Here is a 17,827-nt window from a genome sequence, read left to right as displayed (position 1 = left end):
ATATAAAATAGAGGAAAAACCAGTAATATCTACAGTCATTAGTACTTTCTAAATCATGCCTGCTATCGTTTAATATTTCTATGGACAAACTTGTATTCTTTCATTGTATCTAATAAAGATAATAAAGGATGATAGTGAAAGGATGGTACTATGAGCTCATAATTTATGTCTTGATTGAAATAATAAAAGGGATGGAAGTAATCCTTCATCTCTTCCCCCTTGAGCCAATCTTCAGAGGCTGTGCTGTTACACTTGTGCAATCTCCCTGTCAGGTCCCAATACTGAGAAAGCTATGCCAACTCTAGCACCTGTTCAGGCAACTGGGAACTCACACCTTTTGAGCAGAGGCTAGAAGCATCCTGGGAAAATCCTCAACTGACCAGTCTATGAGTCCTATTAATTTTCATCTCATTATGCTTTAAAAAAAATCAAAGTATTGATTATTTCCTATGAGTCTCTATATTCCAGAAGGGTAAAGATGATGGCTTTCTGCTTGCTTGATACACAGTTGCTCAACACATGCTTGAAGAGTAAACAAATATTCATTCAATCACTACAATTTTGGCAAGTAACATGCTGGCTGTTTTATTTATGTAACTTCATCTGATCCTCTCAGTAATCCAAGAGATAAGAATTATTAGTTGTTCTCATTTTACAGGTGGAGAAGCAGATTCACAAATGCTAAAGCAACCTGAATATGACATACACAGCTAACAAAAAGGAAAGTCAGGATTCTAAACTAGATCTTCCTATTGCATGATCTCACTTACATGTAGAATCTAAGGAAGTCGAACTCATACACGCAGGGAGTAACATGGTGGTTGCCATGGGCTGGGTAGTAGGGGAAATAGGTTGGTCAAAGGGTACACAGCTTCAGTTATACCAGATGAATATTTAATACATTCTGGAGATCTAATGTACATCATAGTGATTGTAGTTAGTACTGTATGGTATCCTTGACTACATGTGAGTAGCTCTTAAGTGTTCTCACCATAAATACAAAAAAATGACTGAGAGGTGATGGACGTGTGAATTAGCTTGATTGTAAAATCACTTCACAATGTATATGTATATTAAAATACCACATTGTATCCCTTAAACATGTACAGTTTTGTCGACTGTTTACTTGTCAATTATACCTCAATAAAGGTGGAACACACACATACACACTCTTGAATCTTTCTAGCTCCAAACACCAGACTGCTTGTTGGCATACAACTGTTTAAGAGTTGATTTACATTGATTATGCACAAAGAGACAATGGAGATTTGCAAATAGGGAGATGCCATAGATAATTCAAAATTTATAGAGAAATTATGTAACCCCATGTCTTGGTTTCTTCCCTAGTAAAGTGGGGAGAGAAATAGCACCAACAAAAATATAGATGATGTAAGAATTAGATAATCTCTGGAAAGTGCTTAGCATGGTACTTAACCCAACATAAGAACTTAATCAATAGCAGCTATTATTAGAAATATATATGGCTTTTATGCTATTTGAGGCAACTGACTTTACCTTCCCATGCCTCCGTTTTCTCATCTGCAAATGCAAGGAATGGGGTTAGTGAATCTCTAAAGTCCTTTCGGCTGGTAACAATCCATGATTCTATGTTTGAAAATAAACTATGTTTTTGATGAATTGTTTACTGAAATACTGCAGTGAAGGTGGTGGCAATCCAGGTGGCAGTGTCTTATAAGCAGTTAGAAACAGCTCTAGTTTACAAATCTAGATCTAAAATATAAAAATATATTCAAACACACACATACATACACAGAATTAAATCTATAATTCAGGGAAAAAGATGAAAAGCTCAAAAAAGGTGGATTAAAAAGTCTGATAATTTGTTACAAGCAGGAAAAAGAGTTTAAAACAGATATTTTAAACATTCATAATTTGTGATAGAAAATTTATTAATTGAAAAATTTTATAGTCTCCTGATTTTTACATTTTTTTCTCATCCTTTTAGACAATTATCCATGCCAAGCACAGTTGCTGGTGTTTACTTCATAAATACCACTAGTTTATCACTGCGTATTTTCCAAAATTACTTCTCACCTTTTCTTTCTCTTTATCATTAATCTATCACACAAAAGGGGATTTTCTCCCCGTATTATTGCAGATAGAGGCTCTTCAACAGAATCCTAATGTTAAGCAAAATAGTTCTATATAAACATAGTGGTTTTGGAAAGTATTTCTATATGTAATACGAATGGCATATTTTCACAAATAAAATGTAAATAATAGATAAACACTTAAAACAAGAAAATGCAGCTCTTGCTCCAACTCTCTGTTTCTATGAAGGTATGCAGCAACGTTATTAAAGATGGTGAAGTAACTATACTAGCTTCTACAAGAGTTTGAGTCAGCTTGGTTATGAAAGACAGTAACACTCCTCAGGGCTTGTCACCTTCGGTTCTTGAATACTAAAGTGCTTACTTGCTTGTCAGGGTTAAAAGCTACTATTTTAAGTTCAAAGTGAAAAGTTCCTTTCAGGTGGTAATGATAGTTTAAAATAAACAATGTGGGGCAGGGAAAAGCCTCCTTTAGGCATCTACCATGTTTCCCCTTCAGTCAGGACAGTGCTTTCTTATTCTGTATCAATATTCATGATCCAGGTCATTAAACAGTTAGTGAGACAAACACCACTCTTTATCCCTGTACCCCATTGTTAAACAACTGCAGGCTTCAGAATTCTGGAGCTGTGTATAAATGTGAAAGCTCCATGTGTTTGACCATGTGGGAAGGCATTAGGGTAACCTGGGACTCCTATGCAATAGAGAACTCCCTCGCACGAATGTTATCATCACCAAGCAAACTGTTTGTTTTGTATGTTTGGTGCCTCAGCTGTCTTCTACAGGAACCATATAAAAGTAGTTTATACAAAAGACCCTGAAGATTTTGTGCACCTTCAAGATATTAGGGAAAATGCAAGACATCAGTATTTTTTTGTTTTATATTTCTAGACAGAGACTTTTACTATAGTCTGTTTAACCACTTCTACCAAAGAGGATTCAGCTTAAATATGAAAAGTTCAAAACACATACATACACTTAGTAGTAACTGAAAAAAGATGAACAGCCTAAAATTTCCACATTGCTCCTTGGTATGCATCACATTCAATCCACCATTCTGATATTTTATAAAACAGAGACAACTGTCACTCAGTCTCATCTTTATGAAGATTCTATGCACTGAATACATCAATGTTTATTGCATGCTTGCCCCTTCAAGTGAAACTAAAGTACAGTCAAATGATAGTTATATTTAAATCCTTTTAGCAGAAATTCATTAACTTATAGCCTTAATCAAATTCTGAGCACTTGCAGCTTATATCCATATATGATTTACTGTGAAACAGAGGTCTGAGAAAGAAGGAAAATATTAATGTTCTAATAAAAGATGATGATTTTTGTTAATGCTCAAGAGTGTTCAGTTACAGCTCTGCTCTGTGTAGGAAAAGTACACTCATAAGTAATTTCACCCAAGCTTTTACTATTTAGGCCGAGGATAATTGAGAGAAATGCATCATTTCTAGTCCGGCACTAAAAAAGCAAGTAGATAAATCAAGCAAATAAGAACTTTTAAAAATCTATAACCTACTCTCACCATATCTTAATTCAATGTATCGGAAATGTACAATAATAAATTATAAGTGATAAACACTAAAGAAGTAATATCTTTTCATACCCAGAAGGCTGTTTTTGCTCTGCAACAGAATGAAAAAATATCTATCCTTAGATTTTATTGTTAAATGAGTCACTCTTTTGGTAATTTCTTCTAAATGAGAACAGCTTTAGATGTTAAATGGCTGAGTTTCTATATGTAAAAGATTTGGTCAAATAATATTTAAATTATGCCAAATATAAAGTTCTCTTATACCAAATATTACTTAAGGAAAAACACCTGTAATCCCAGCACTTTGGGAGGCCGAGGCAACTGGGTCACGAGGTCAGGCATTCAAAACCAGCCTGGCCAAGATGGTGAAACCCCGTCTCTACTAAAAATACAAAAATAAGTCGGGTGTCATGGCAAGTGCCTGTAATCCCAGCTGTCCGGGAGCCTGAGGCAGAGAATTGCTGGAACCCAGGAGGTGAAGGTTGCAGTGAGCCGAGATCACTCCGCTTCACTCTAGCCTGGGCGACAGAGGCAGACTCTGTCAAAATAAATAAATAAATAACAAAAATAATTTAAAAAAACAGATTTGGTGATTGGTTTAGCTCTTGGGAAAAGATCCTTTATTTTTAAAAAATATTTCATTTATAGTATCACATTTCAAAGACTGATTTTTCCTATCTTTAGAAAGGTAGTGTAATTACAAAAACAAATTCTATGAAAGAGGCAGTCAAATGAGCTAACTTTTCAATTAACTATAAATTAATTCTTTGATGATCTAATTTCAATTCTTTGTTAGGCAAGAAGCCTTCTACTTTGGACGATCAATGATGACATCCATCTCAAATGATCCTTAGATGTAATACAAAAAGAACTCAAATTCTGTTCATACTTTAAATATTCAAACCAGTCTGCTTACAGCTAATGAATAGCACCAATACACATACACCAAATACACATGGTTAGACATTTAAATTCTTGATGCCTTATTTTTTTAAATTCCAACTTGCTTTGTATTGATAAAAATAAATGAAAAGCTCTAAAAATCAATTTGGGATTGAAGGCACATTCCCTAAATATAGAGACTTAAGGCTTTGTTGTTGTTGTTTTAGCTCTAGGTCTTGATATGAAATTAAAAATGAAGGAGGGTTGAGAGAATTTACCGAGGATGCGGAAAGGGGAGAGACAGGTATAATAGTATACTAAAGAGCATGATTAACCAAGAGTTTTCTTGAGTATTTTCTGTTCCGACTGTTTAGTATGGGAAGTCATTCATGAATTCTCTTGCTTTTTAAGATGCTTACAAATATTAAAAAAATTTTTTTTTTTTTGACACGGAGTCACGCTCTGTCGCCCAGGCTGGAGTGCAGTGGCGCGATCTCGGCTCACTACAACCTCCGCCTCCCGGTTCAAGCGATTCTCCTGCCTCAGTCTCCCGAGTAGCTGGGATTACAGGCTTCTGCCGCTACGCCCGGCTAATTTTTGTATTTTTAGTAGAGACGGGGTTTCACCATGTTGGCCAGGATCGTCTTGATCTCTTGACCTCATGATCCACCCGCCTCGGCCTCCCAAAATGCGGAGATACAGGCGTGAGCCACAGTGCCCGGCCAAGATGTAATTTTTTAAAGGCATTTTGTGAGGCTGGGAGGCAGGTATGCAAATCTCAGGTAAATTACAAGGGTACTGTGAATTATAATCAGATCCAAAGCATCATCTGCTCACGTTTCCCCACATCACAAAAATGATTTGGCATGACTAGTTCTGTTTGCTGCAGTACATAAAAAGATTAATTTTAGCCGCGTGCGGTAGCTCACGCCTGTAATCCCAGCACTTTGGGGGGCCGAGGCGGGCGGATCACCTGAAGTCGGGAGTTCACCACCAGGCTGACCAATGTGGAGAAACCCCCTCTCTACTAAAAATACAAAATTAGGTAGGCGTGGTGGGGCATGCCTATAATCCCAGCTACTTGGGTGGCAGAGGCAGGAGAATCGCTTAAACCGGTGAGGCGGGGTAGCAGTGAGCCGAGATCGCGGCGCCATTGCACTCCAGCCTTGGCAACCAGAGCGAAACTCCGTCTCACAAAAATAAAAATAAATAAATAAATAAAAATAAAAAAAGATTAATCTTGTATTTAGGCACAGCTTTTGAGGCTTTTGTAGGAAAACCGTGCGTTAGGGAAGATCCTGACCGAAACACCTTGATCTTTGGTTCATGACCCTATCAGAGCCAGACAAGGGCTCGCTGACCATGAATTAAACTGTGTTGATTCCTCCGCCCACAGACACTCAAAGCTTACTCTCTCCACTGTTACATAAGAGTCTCTGGAATCCTAGGATAGTGTTTGTAAATAGTGCTGCCACGTGCACGGTACCCACGTGTCAAATGTTGATGTGACCGCGGGTAACTGGAGGGAGAGAAAGCTTCTACAATTTCCAAAGAGAAACCTACTATTTTTTGGCCCTAAAAATGATCATACAGATGTCAAGGAATTATCTCTAACTAAGAGTGATTTGTCTTTTCTTTCTTTTTTCCAAAAAAAAAGAGGAAGAACTGGATTTTTTTTTCCTGTTGCATTTCTTGTAATCTAAATTAACTGCTCTACCTAATTCAATTTAGAATCAGTTTTATAATTTTAGCAATGCATTCTGAATGCACTTTCTACTGCCTCTATTTGCAAGACTTATTCTTGCTCGCTCATTTACTTTAGTGTAAACTGGGATATAAGAGATGGATTACATAAAAACCAGAGATATACACTAAGTAGGCAAATGACTTACAAAGTTATAATTTACACCCAATTAAATTACAATATGACTCATTCAGCATTCAATGGCTTTCCATGGGTGAAGAAAAAAAAAATTAGTATTTTACCTCTCTTCCTATCTCAGATTTCACCTTCATCTACATTCATTATATCTTTCACAGTGGGTCTGTGAACAGAAAACAAGTAAACTCCATTCCTTAAACACTTGAATTCTTATCAATACTAGAGAAAAATTTCAATGTCAACAACTAAATTTTTAACTCCTAAATATAAAGAGTTTCCCAAAAACCCTGGGGATTGAGGCATGACTAATTATAACAATGCAAAAAAATAAATAAATAAATAAATGAAGAAAAACTGTCAGTAGTAAATTAAACTCAATGTATTTTTAAAAATATTCTGACTTCAACAAAACCCAAGAATTGTCTTTAAAGTCACTTTAAAATGCCATACCCTAGATTTCCCATGCTCTTGAAAAACATGTTAATAAAAATGTTTTAAAATTACAATATATGTTTAAAAAATTAGTTGATGTCCGTAAAATTTCTTATTTGAAACAAGAACATTTTTTTAACAGTAAATAAATTGTTTCAAAGTAAATAAGTTGTAACAGTAAATAAGTTGGTGTTGGAGTGGTGGCTCATGCCTGTAATCCCAGCACTATGGGAGGCTGAGGTGGGTGGATCAGTAGAGGTCAGGAGTTCAAGACCAGCCTAGCCAACATGGCAAAACTCCGTTTCTACTAAAAATGCAAAAATTAGCCAGGCATGGTGGCTGGCACCTATAATCCTAGCTACTCGGGAGGCTGAGACAGGAGAATCGCTTGAATCCAGGAGGAGGAGGCTGCAGTGAGACAGGATCATGCCACTGCACTCCAGCCTGGGCAAGAGAGTGAGACTCTACCAAAAAATATAAAATAAAATAAAAACATAGAAATTTTTAGTTCCCACAGTTACTAACCAAATGTCTTTTTCAAGTTTGCTTTTCAGTAGAAATACATAATTAAATCTTAGCCATTAATAAGGTAAGCCAAAAGCAAAATGTCTATTAGCTTTGCTTTCTGCCAGTGTTTTTCCACAAGCAGTAATGTGGAAGACAACTCCAAAAGTAAAGTACTACCTTGTTTTACATTCAACTTACGTAGATAATATAACTTCACTGGAGAAAAAAACATTTCAGTGGCTAAATTGGAAGAAAGATAAAATTGACAAGACAAAGTTTAAAGTATGTTTTTTTCCTGGTACAATGTATCTGTTTGTACTAAAATAATTATTTACTAAAATAAATAATTTATGTGGTAAGAATCTTTAGTTGTGAGATTTTTTCTTCCTTCATTTTTGAAAGGTACCCACTTATGGTATTCTTCTTTTCATCAGTTACATTTGGTATATTAAAAGAGGAATGAATTAATATTTTAGTAACTCAATTCACGTTTTAAGATGTTCACTCTGATTTGATGAACTATCAGATACTGTATTTGTAGAAATGGTTTCTTCTTCTGTTATGATGTATATAGTATAGTACACAGTAGAACAAACAAAAAGCTAATAATCATCTGAACTAATTACAGGGTGCTAAAAGTGATCCTTTTAATGCAAATATCATGAAAAGTTATAAAAGAGCTGAGATAACTTTACAGTCAATGGAAAATATAAAAATTCTATAACTTCAAAACAAGAGACTTCAAATAAAAGCAGGAAAAGTGCTAAAAGAACAAACAGGTTAAAAAATTAGTAAGACGAGGACAGTATATTATGGATAGAATCTGGGTGTGGTATCACCGTATTACTCTCAAATTCTGGTGCTCTACTTCAGAGGCAGCACAACTAATAATCATGGTAATTTTTAATGAGTGCCCTTCTTAGTGCAGCCAGGTAAGAAAAACAGGAGGAATAACTCAGATACCATGCTATGTTATCTGGCTTTCATTATCCCTATTGAAGCTTTCTTTCTTTCTTTTTTTTTTTTTAATGCATTATCTATTTCAGGAGAAACTACTATAATAACAACTCATTTGAGAGATGGATGAATGTTCTCATTAATGTATAATGTGGACATAGAAGCTAGATTTAACACTGCATCAAGAAAATAAGTGATTTGGTAAGGTAGGTTTTAACAATGGCTAATGAGGCACGACAACTGTAATTAAAATTACCATTACTTTTACCCACCCACAGAACAAACTGTGACAAATCTCAAAATGTTAAAAGTAGCAAATTAAAAATATCAATACTCTATATGGCATACCTAAAGGTCAGACTGCCTGCATTTCTATGCCTGAACATAGGCAATTCCCTTTGAAGAGAGTAGTACATCAGCAAAAATTCACAGCCCATTTTTCTTCTTTTGAATACTTATAAAAAGCAAAGCTGAAAATTAACAACAAATCAAAATATTCCTAATATGTGAGAACAGATTTACATTTTTTGGAAGTGCGTTAAAAAGCAAAGATGAAGTACTACACTCAAACTTGTGAACAACTTTTTTAGAATTATAGAGATACTAGTACAAAAATTTATAGTCAGCTGAGGTGGTTCATAAAGTTTTAAGAAAAACAAGAGAGGGTGAAGATAAGTAAGCTACTCATTTCTCCAGTAAGGAGAACAGAACCTAAATTATATTTTACTGCTTTCCATAACCATCACTACACCAACTTCTTGAGGGGTCTAACATGAGCATCTATCTTGGGCTTGCCACACATATTCAACAAATCTACAAATAGATGCTATGATCATACTCTTAAAAAGCAAAATTCTATAGTTACTCATTGAAAAAGTGATCATAACAATTATATAAAGACAATATACTTCCTTATTGGGTACAATCATATGTTTATCTTAAGTATGTCTCTGAACCTTAGCCTAAAGCTCAACGTTTCCAGATCAGTGAATTTTCTCCATTCTGGTTATCAGTCATGGTCCCAAGGTATGGGATCCCTGCAACCCAACGTTCTCATGAGAATAAAAAGGGAGAGAAGCATTGCAAAACAAGAATGTCTGGTATCTAGAATTACATAAGATTAGAAATTCAAATACAATCAACCCCAAGTTATTCACCCTGTGTGTCCAAAACTACAAGTCATAGTTCCATAGGGACTAGTGTTAAAAATCTGCACTCATTTTACTATTAAGTGGTTTGTAGAAGTTCTGCTGGTATTTGTAAATACTTGCGGCCATGCGTAGCAAAGATAGAGAGCCATCATCATTCGGGCCCTAACTGTTTCTCACTTTGTCCTGGCATTATGAAGATTGCTGCAGAGCAACTCCCTTTTCAACCTTATTTTACATCTTCAACGTGTCACAATATCAGTTAACAGAAAAAGAGTCACTTGCTTAAACCCTATGAGATACTTTCCCATTTTAATTTTAAGATCTGAAACATGACAAGTGGAGATATAAACGGTTAACAAACTCAAAGTTTTGAAGTTTATTCTCTGCCCTGCATTGCCCTTCTGTTTTCGCACAGATAAGACATTAATACCCCCCAAATCTAGTAATTTGTTATTATTTCTAGATTAAACCGCACTTTGTAGCAATTCAAACAAGAACAGCAATTTTTATAGATATTCTTTTTTTTTTTTTTTTTTTGAGAGAGAGGGTCTTACTTTGTCACCCAGGCTGAAGTGTGGGGGCACCAACATGACTCACTGCAGCCTCAACTTCCCAGGCTCCAGCCATCCTCCCGCCTCAGCCCCATAAGTACCTAGAATTACAGGGATGTGCCACCACACCCAGCTAACTTTTGCATTTTTTGTAGAGATGGGGTTTTGCCATGTTGCCCGGGCTTGTCTCCAACTCCTGAGCTCAAGAGACCCACCCACTTTGGGCTGGCAAAGTGCTGGGATTACAGGTGTGAGCCACCGTGCCCAGTCACATTCCTTTTAACACTCAGGTTACATCCCCTGAACTGAATGGCTAGGTAACTAAAGACATCTGAAAAAGTTTCTTGTACCTATACATTAAGTCCTGTTTACCAAGTCATATAACCTATCACTATCTATTGAATCTTCCCATATAAGCTCTAAAGGCTATTGTTATCACGAAACACAATGCCAACTTTTGAGTGATTAAGTATCTTTCTCATCCATAAGAGGATGTTGTCCAGACTAATCTCAAATTCCTGGCCTCCTGCCTGCGCCCCCCCAAAGTGCCAGGATTACAGGCATAATAAAACTCCTTAATGCCATCTTCCTAGAAAGATACGCTTAGCTTCATTCAATCCAAACAGTTCCTGCATTTCTTTTGAATGAGATGTAAGATATTTTCTGACATAACATAAATCAAATAACTATATTCATTTTTATAACAACACCTTTTTGAAATATAATTGACATACAATAAATTCATCCTTTTAAAGCATGTAATTCAGTGGGTTTTAGCATATTCAAAGAGTTGGGCAATCATTACTACCTAATTATAGAACATTTCATCATCCCCAAAAGAAATCTCATACTTATCAGCAGTCACCTCCCTCCCACCCCAGCCCCTAGTAATAACTAGCTAACTTTGTCTCCTTAGATTTGCCTATTCTGAATGTTACTTAAAATTGAATGCATATCATATGTGGCCTTTGTTATGCCTCTCAGATTCACCTGTGTCACAGCATTTATCAATAATCCATTCCTTTATATTGCTTAATAATATTTCACTGTATGGATATACCACAATTTATTTATTCACTCATGACCTGATAGACATTTGGGTAGTTTCCATTTTTTACCATTATTAATAATGTTGTAATGAACATTTGGCTACAAGTTTTTATGTGAACAACTGTATGCATTTTAAATCTCCTTTTATGACTTGCTCTACATAGTCCACATTATATACTTTTACAACTATCAATGATAAAGAGGAAGTATAATATAGTGATTAAAAGATTTGGCACTAGAGATAGACTGCTTAACTCAAATGCTGGCTAAGCCTAAGCCATATATCGGCTGTATGAACTTAAGGAAGTTATTTAACCTTACTGGGCTTCAGTTTCCTCATTCATAAACAGGGATAAGAATAATACCTATCTCTAGGGTTGTGATGAGAATTAAATGACATCAACTTACTCTGTCACAAAGCAACTTAAAATATTTTTAACATAAGGGCCATTCTATCAAAAAAAGGACTTTCTAAGAAAACAAAAACTTATATTCTGACACACATTTTAATATGGCATAATAGCACAATCACATGATTGATAAGATGCTAAACCTTTGTGCTAAACTTCTCTGTTTTGAGGAAAAAAAGGCTTAAAAATATGTGATCATGTGATTAAAGGGTATAAAACAAAACACACAAAATGAGTACAACTTAAACTGAGAACATCTGAATAAGATTAGCAGGCCATATCAATGTCAGTATCATGGTTGTGATATGATATTATAGTTTTGCAAAATGTTGCCACTGGGGGAGATTGAGCAAGTGTATGTGGAATCTCTCTGTATTATTTCATACAATGGCATATGAATCTATAATTATCTCAATAAATATTTTAATTAAAAATATATGATCCCATATAAGTTTACTGAAAACTATTCACTTTTGCGCTTAAAATGGGTGGATTTTATAGGGCAACTGCCATAGCCTATAGAAATTAAATGTAAGGAAAACACACCATTACTCCTACCATCATCACCGTAACCAAGACACCTAACACTATTTTTCTCTTATACATTGAAAATAGATTATACTTTTTTTTCTAGTTAAATTGTATGGTTTTTCACTAGTTCTATATCATCCATTAAATATTGACTGAGAGGTCAATAGTAGGTTCTATTAGGGAACAGAAAGACATAGAAATCAGTGCCTACCTTCCAATAGACAAAAAAGCAATGCAATGTGAAAGAAATATTTGTAGTATTTTTAGTCAAACAACCAGTTCATTTTATATCCTAGACTGTCCTTCAAAAACACTTCATCCTAATTTATTCTTCTCCTATTTATTACTTTTTTTTTTTTGAGACAGAGTCGCTCCTGTCTCACCCAAGTTGGGGTACAGCAGAGCCATCTCAGCTCACTGCAGCCTCTCCCTCCTGGAGGGTTCAAGTGATTCTGTTGTCTCAGCCTCTAGAATAGCTGAGACTACAGGCATGTGCCACCATACCGGGCTAATTTTGTATGTTTAGTGGAGACGGGGTTTCACCATGTTGGCGAGCCTGGTCTCGAATTCCTGACTTCAGGTGATCCACCTGCCCGGGCCTCCCAAAGTGCTCGGATTACAGGCATGAGCCACCACGCCCAGGCTCAAGTGATTCTCAGGCTTCAGCCTCCCGAGTAGCTGGGATTACTGGTGTGCACCACCGTGTCCAGCTAATTTTGTATTTTTAGTAGAGATGGGGTTTCGCCATGTTGGCCAGGCTGGTCTCAAACTCCTGACCTCAAGTCATCCACGTGCCTTGGCCTCCCAAAGTGCTGGGATTACAGGCATGAGCCACTGCACCCGGCCTCGTCTCTTACTTTAATTCTCAGTTTATTTGGAACACGATTTCAAGTCAGTTTAGAGGAACAACTTTCAGTGAGTATAAAGCATTGAGTTCTGAATTTATTTTTATTTTTATTTTTTATTGAATAGAGACAGCTATCTCACTTTGTTGTCCAGGTTGGTCTAGAACTCATGGCCTCAAGTGATCCTCCTGCCTTCGCCTCCCAAAGTGAGCCACCACACCCAGCCTGAGTTCTGAATTCTTAAACTGCAGGTAGGATGATATTATCACTGAATTTATTTTTACATATGTTATATATTGAAAATATATAACATATGTAATATATATTATATTGAAAATCCATCTACTATCTGTTCCTTCTTTTTGAAGCATGACACATTTAACTACATGCCATTACAAATGAAGAAAACATAAATCAAAGCTGATAGAATATGCTTTTTAGTTTGTTTGGTTTTGCTGCTGTTGTTACTGTTTGAGATATGGTCTCTCTCTGTTGCCTGGGTTAGAGTGTAGCGGTGCAATCATAGCTCACTGTAGCTTAGAACGCTTGAGCTCAAGCCATCCTCCTACCTCAGCCTCCTGAGTAGCTGGGACTACAGGAATGTATCACCATGCCCCATTAATTTTTTCAATGTTTTGTAGAGAGTGGCGCCTGGCTGTGTTGCCCAGGCTGGTCTCAAACTCCTGGCTTCAAGTGATCTCCCACCTTGGCCTCCTAAAGTGCTAGGATTACAGGCATGAGACACCACGTCCATCCAAAATTTGTTATTTGGAATGGACAACCAAATATCTATTCTATTGAGAAAAAGATTATATATCTATTTTAAGTCAGCAAGTTTCTGCGATGTACAATATAGGACAAAAATAATGCTGGAAATAAGCAGATATACATAATTCTTTTTGGATTGCAGTCACAGTGATTAACATGCTCTCACTTTCCCCTTTCCCTCCTGGAACCCTTCTCTCCTACTATACACCAAACCAACAGATGTACTGCATAACCTCCTTCAATAATGTTGCAGTATTCACTCAGTTTTGGCAGTGAGTCGAAATAGAAATTGGAGATCTAGACCAAGTAAATACTGTATATTTGGCAAAATCATTTGTGGTTGTGTTCTTCAGCACAGTTTCCCAGATAACCACCAGCTCTACTTGGCAACTGGTCTTTCCCACAGTTAAGGCTCCAATTGTAAAGTTGGCTTGGGAGATATTCTATTGCTGCTGGCTTTGGTACCATTACTATCCTTAAGAACTACTGTGCAATGGTAGAATAATCATTGACAAAGTGTTATTCTGATGAATAAATACTGACAGCTGGTCCAAAGTTTTAGCCTGTTCCCAAGGTAGGAAACAATTACATTAAAACAGTCTATACGGTTATTTATAAAACAAAGATGACTCACTCCAGCAATTTGAAATTCCCAGATATGACTATGACATTCTATTAAAACAATAACAAAAACAACTTGCATTAGAAGCAATTAAACAAAATGTAGATCTAATATTTTATAAATGTTAGATATTCTAAAATACTGACATACAATGTAAAGCATCCATAACTTTTGAAGATACTTTATTTCAAAGTAATTTCATAAGAATTCATAAGAATTTACCTACTCAGACTTTGGGCATGATGGAAAATAGAGTTTCTGTGAGGTGTGCCTATGAATCATAAGAAGGGCTTCTTAATGAGGTCAGCAAATAAGGAAATACATTTCAATAGTGACATTTGACTTATAACATTGTTTGGGGGTGGAGTCTTAGAAGAATTGATAGGGAACTTTTAACTTCAACAAGTGAAACTAAAACATTAACTCCGGTTTTTGTTACCTAATACAAGACCAGTGCCCAGTAAGGACTTTGGAATTCTTTCATAACAACTCCTTGGCAGGTGCACTTCACTTGTTCTGGAAGTGATGTTCACTTGCCAATGTCTAGTAGGACCATGTGCCACTGCCTCAAAATCATATCAATTCCTCTGGCTTCCGGCATAAACTGGCACATCAGACCTACTTAAAGCCTTAAGAAGAGTTTGGCAAATATGACAATTTAAACAAAGCAAGGGACTTCTCTCACTGCAAGTTAATTTCTCATTAATGATTAGTTCAATAAGAAAACAAGCAAAACAACGTCATAGTTAAGAAAAGCTACCTATCTTGTTATTGTCCATTATCATGCTCCTAAAATTCAATAACCCAAGACAGTCCTATGGAATTTTTGGAGCAGGTACCTAGGTAGTACGATCACATACAAAAAAGAACTGAGGTTATGTCTTTTATTGTAAACTATCCCATACTTATTAAAATAATTTCTCTTTTCCAACAAAGGATGTTACTTTTATTTAGAGGGGTGACTAACACACACATCTCTTCCTTATAATCACTGAAATACTTTATACAGTATTAATTAGCAGCTATTTTCAGCATAAAAGTAGGATGCACAAAATAACAAGAATCTAAATTTGATGACAGGAAAAAACAAGCCTTCATATTCAAAATTATTAACCAATGTAGTTATTCTTATTTATTGAGTGGAAAATGTTGCATCTATTATTAGTTGAATAGTCTGAAGACAGTATATACCACATTTGAAAAGTTGTCCCCAAAAAGTAAATACTAGTTTGTTAGCAAAAGGAATAGTTTTCAATTCTGAATTGCTGGAATAATTAACCATAGTTTTCTCGATAGTTTATCATGAACAGCATTAATGGTAAAATCCTAAGTGGTTTTTTTTTTTTTTTTGACAAATAAGAACTAACCAATGAACCGTTTCTATTCCACAGAGATAAGTAATGCTTCTCCCTTGTAATCATGTGAAAGAACCCCGCGTATCAATGATTAAAGCAAACTTAACTACATGAAATTAACAAAGATCAAAACAGAAAATTACAAAGTGAACTATCAAGGACAAATAGTTTTGCAAATTCGACTTATGGAGAAATGTCTGTTATTGTGTTTTTCCTTCTATCCTTTTTTAAATCCTATAAATTGTCTTCTAAACTTCAGTTTGATTATCCAACCCTTCACTAACAGTTCTCTGCTTAACATTTAAAAAATCAATATTTATTGTGTTTAAATTTATATTCTATTCCAAATATTATTAAGCACATACACAAACATATAAAAGAACATAACTCCCCTTAGTATTTCAACTTTCCATTAAAATGCAAATACAGTGATTTCATTAGCCAGGCAACAATACCACCAGTCTTACACCAAACCAAACCAATGTCTTTTCTCTGTGAATCCCAACTTCCCTTAGATACAATCTTCTTTCTATGTTGGATCATTTGTTGATGAATATCTTTGAATGTGGGTTTCCCATTATAATCCCTGATTGAAGGCGAAAAAGCACAATGTGTGATTTGAGATATTAAATTCATGAATTTATTCCACTCCCTAAACAGGTAAAATATATAAATATTTCACTAAATTTTACCGCTGGAAAATAAGCCTTTTCTCAATTCCCAAACATTAGATGAAGAAGGGAGAACTTACTCAATGTAATTAAAAGTATATCATGAGGGGAATAACCAGCAAGTAACACTTATATTTCATTTTCGGCCTTTCCAGGAGTCTATCTAGGCCACACTTTATCATGTCATAGGTAGAAAACTCTCCATAGAAACCGTGTTAGCTTAATAAAACTAGACAAGCAGTCCCAGTGAAAAGATTCAGCAAGATGCGAGGAGAGTGTGTGTGTGTGTGTGTGTGTGTGTGTATGACAGAGAAGAAAAGAGTAGAGAGGGGACACAGAGAGAAAGGCATAGAGATGAAAGACCAAAGAGAGAGGCCAAAAGAGAAATTTGGATGGGACTGTTACAAATCTGCTCTTCACTTCTTTGCTGGGACTGGGTTTCATTTCTTTCGGCGCCCCTGACCTTGCAGTCTTGCGACTCTCAACGCTGCGCTCCCCACCCCCTCCCGCCCCCTCCCCGGGCCTGCGCCTGCCTTTGTGTCTGCCTGTCACTTACCAAGGAACCAAACGAAGCTGATTCGGGAGAAGCACAAAGCCGGGACACAGATTTGTCCATAAATTCTCTTACATACATTCCCCAGGCTGGAAGGCTCAGCCCAGCGCAGACTTATGTACCTTGAGAAAAGTGAGTTCTGGTCTTGTTTGGGGAACCGGAGAAACTATTCTTTCCTCTTTCACTCAGCGCCGCTAACAAAACGCGCGGACTTAAGAAAAACACACACACAGACACACACACACAAAACCCCACTCAGTGTACTCCAATTCCACTCCCTGTGACATTGACTTCGTACAGCCCCCTAAAGGGGGATAAGGAGGTAGGAGGAGGCAGACACCAACCCAGACCCTACAGCTGATAAAAGGGTAGAAAAACACCGTATCAGTGTTCTCTCTGAGGTTGTTGAGGATAAACGGGAGAGTCGTTTCACTCACACGAAAGAAACAGGGGCAGAGGATTAAAGGGAAAAGTAGTGCCCCCCAAAGCTGAACTATTTTAGAAAGGAAAGCAAATTTAAAAATCACTTTTCTGCGGATTAAAAGGCCGGGAAACCGGCTCGTCGGAGGCACAAAGGTAAGTTTTCTGGGTGAGGAAGGGAGGAGCACTAGGAGGAGAGAAGAGCACACAGAACTACAGGTTTAAAAGGGGTATAGGGAATTAAAACTATATTTGTCAGCCATGTTGAAGAGGCTCCAGTAATTTGTGAAGCTTCCCTCTTCCCTCTTGGTATTTGTGGGTGACACTACAGGGTTTGCTCCCCAGTCCCTGGAAGCCCGAGAAAAAGCGAAGGGGAGAGGAAAGGGAGAGTTTCACGGCATAAGAGAAGCGCTCTGACCTCGTTCTCGTCTCTCAGCCTTGCAGCAATCCAGCAGTTGCAGTCAGGTCTCCTTTCTAACAAATCCTAAAGGGCAGCCATCTTGCTTCCTTCTGCTTCTCTACGAAAGCAGCCTAGCCTCCGCATCAATATTCATAAGGCAGTTTGACGTCTGTTCTCATCACTCAGCGGGGCCGGCGTCTCAGGGCGGCCGCGCCGAGGGGGCGG

At 36.7% G+C, this 17,827-nt stretch overlaps 1 protein-coding gene across 1 annotated transcript in view; it reads right to left on the bottom strand.

The window, feature by feature from the left end:
- Positions 1-17,827, bottom strand: part of TET2 (tet methylcytosine dioxygenase 2) — a 131,037-nt gene extending 113,210 nt beyond the window's left edge. The window contains exon 1 of the mRNA XM_011943259.1: positions 17,621-17,827. The gene's annotated coding sequence lies outside the window, so the exon portion shown is untranslated. The remainder of the gene's footprint in view (positions 1-17,620) is intronic.

This window comes from Colobus angolensis, unplaced genomic scaffold (genome assembly GCF_000951035.1).
Source record: "Colobus angolensis palliatus isolate OR3802 unplaced genomic scaffold, Cang.pa_1.0 Scaffold217, whole genome shotgun sequence".
NCBI classification, from domain to species: domain Eukaryota; kingdom Metazoa; phylum Chordata; class Mammalia; order Primates; family Cercopithecidae; genus Colobus; species Colobus angolensis.
Note: the sequence above shows the minus strand (reverse complement) of the source record. Positions and strands in the feature narration are given on the sequence as shown.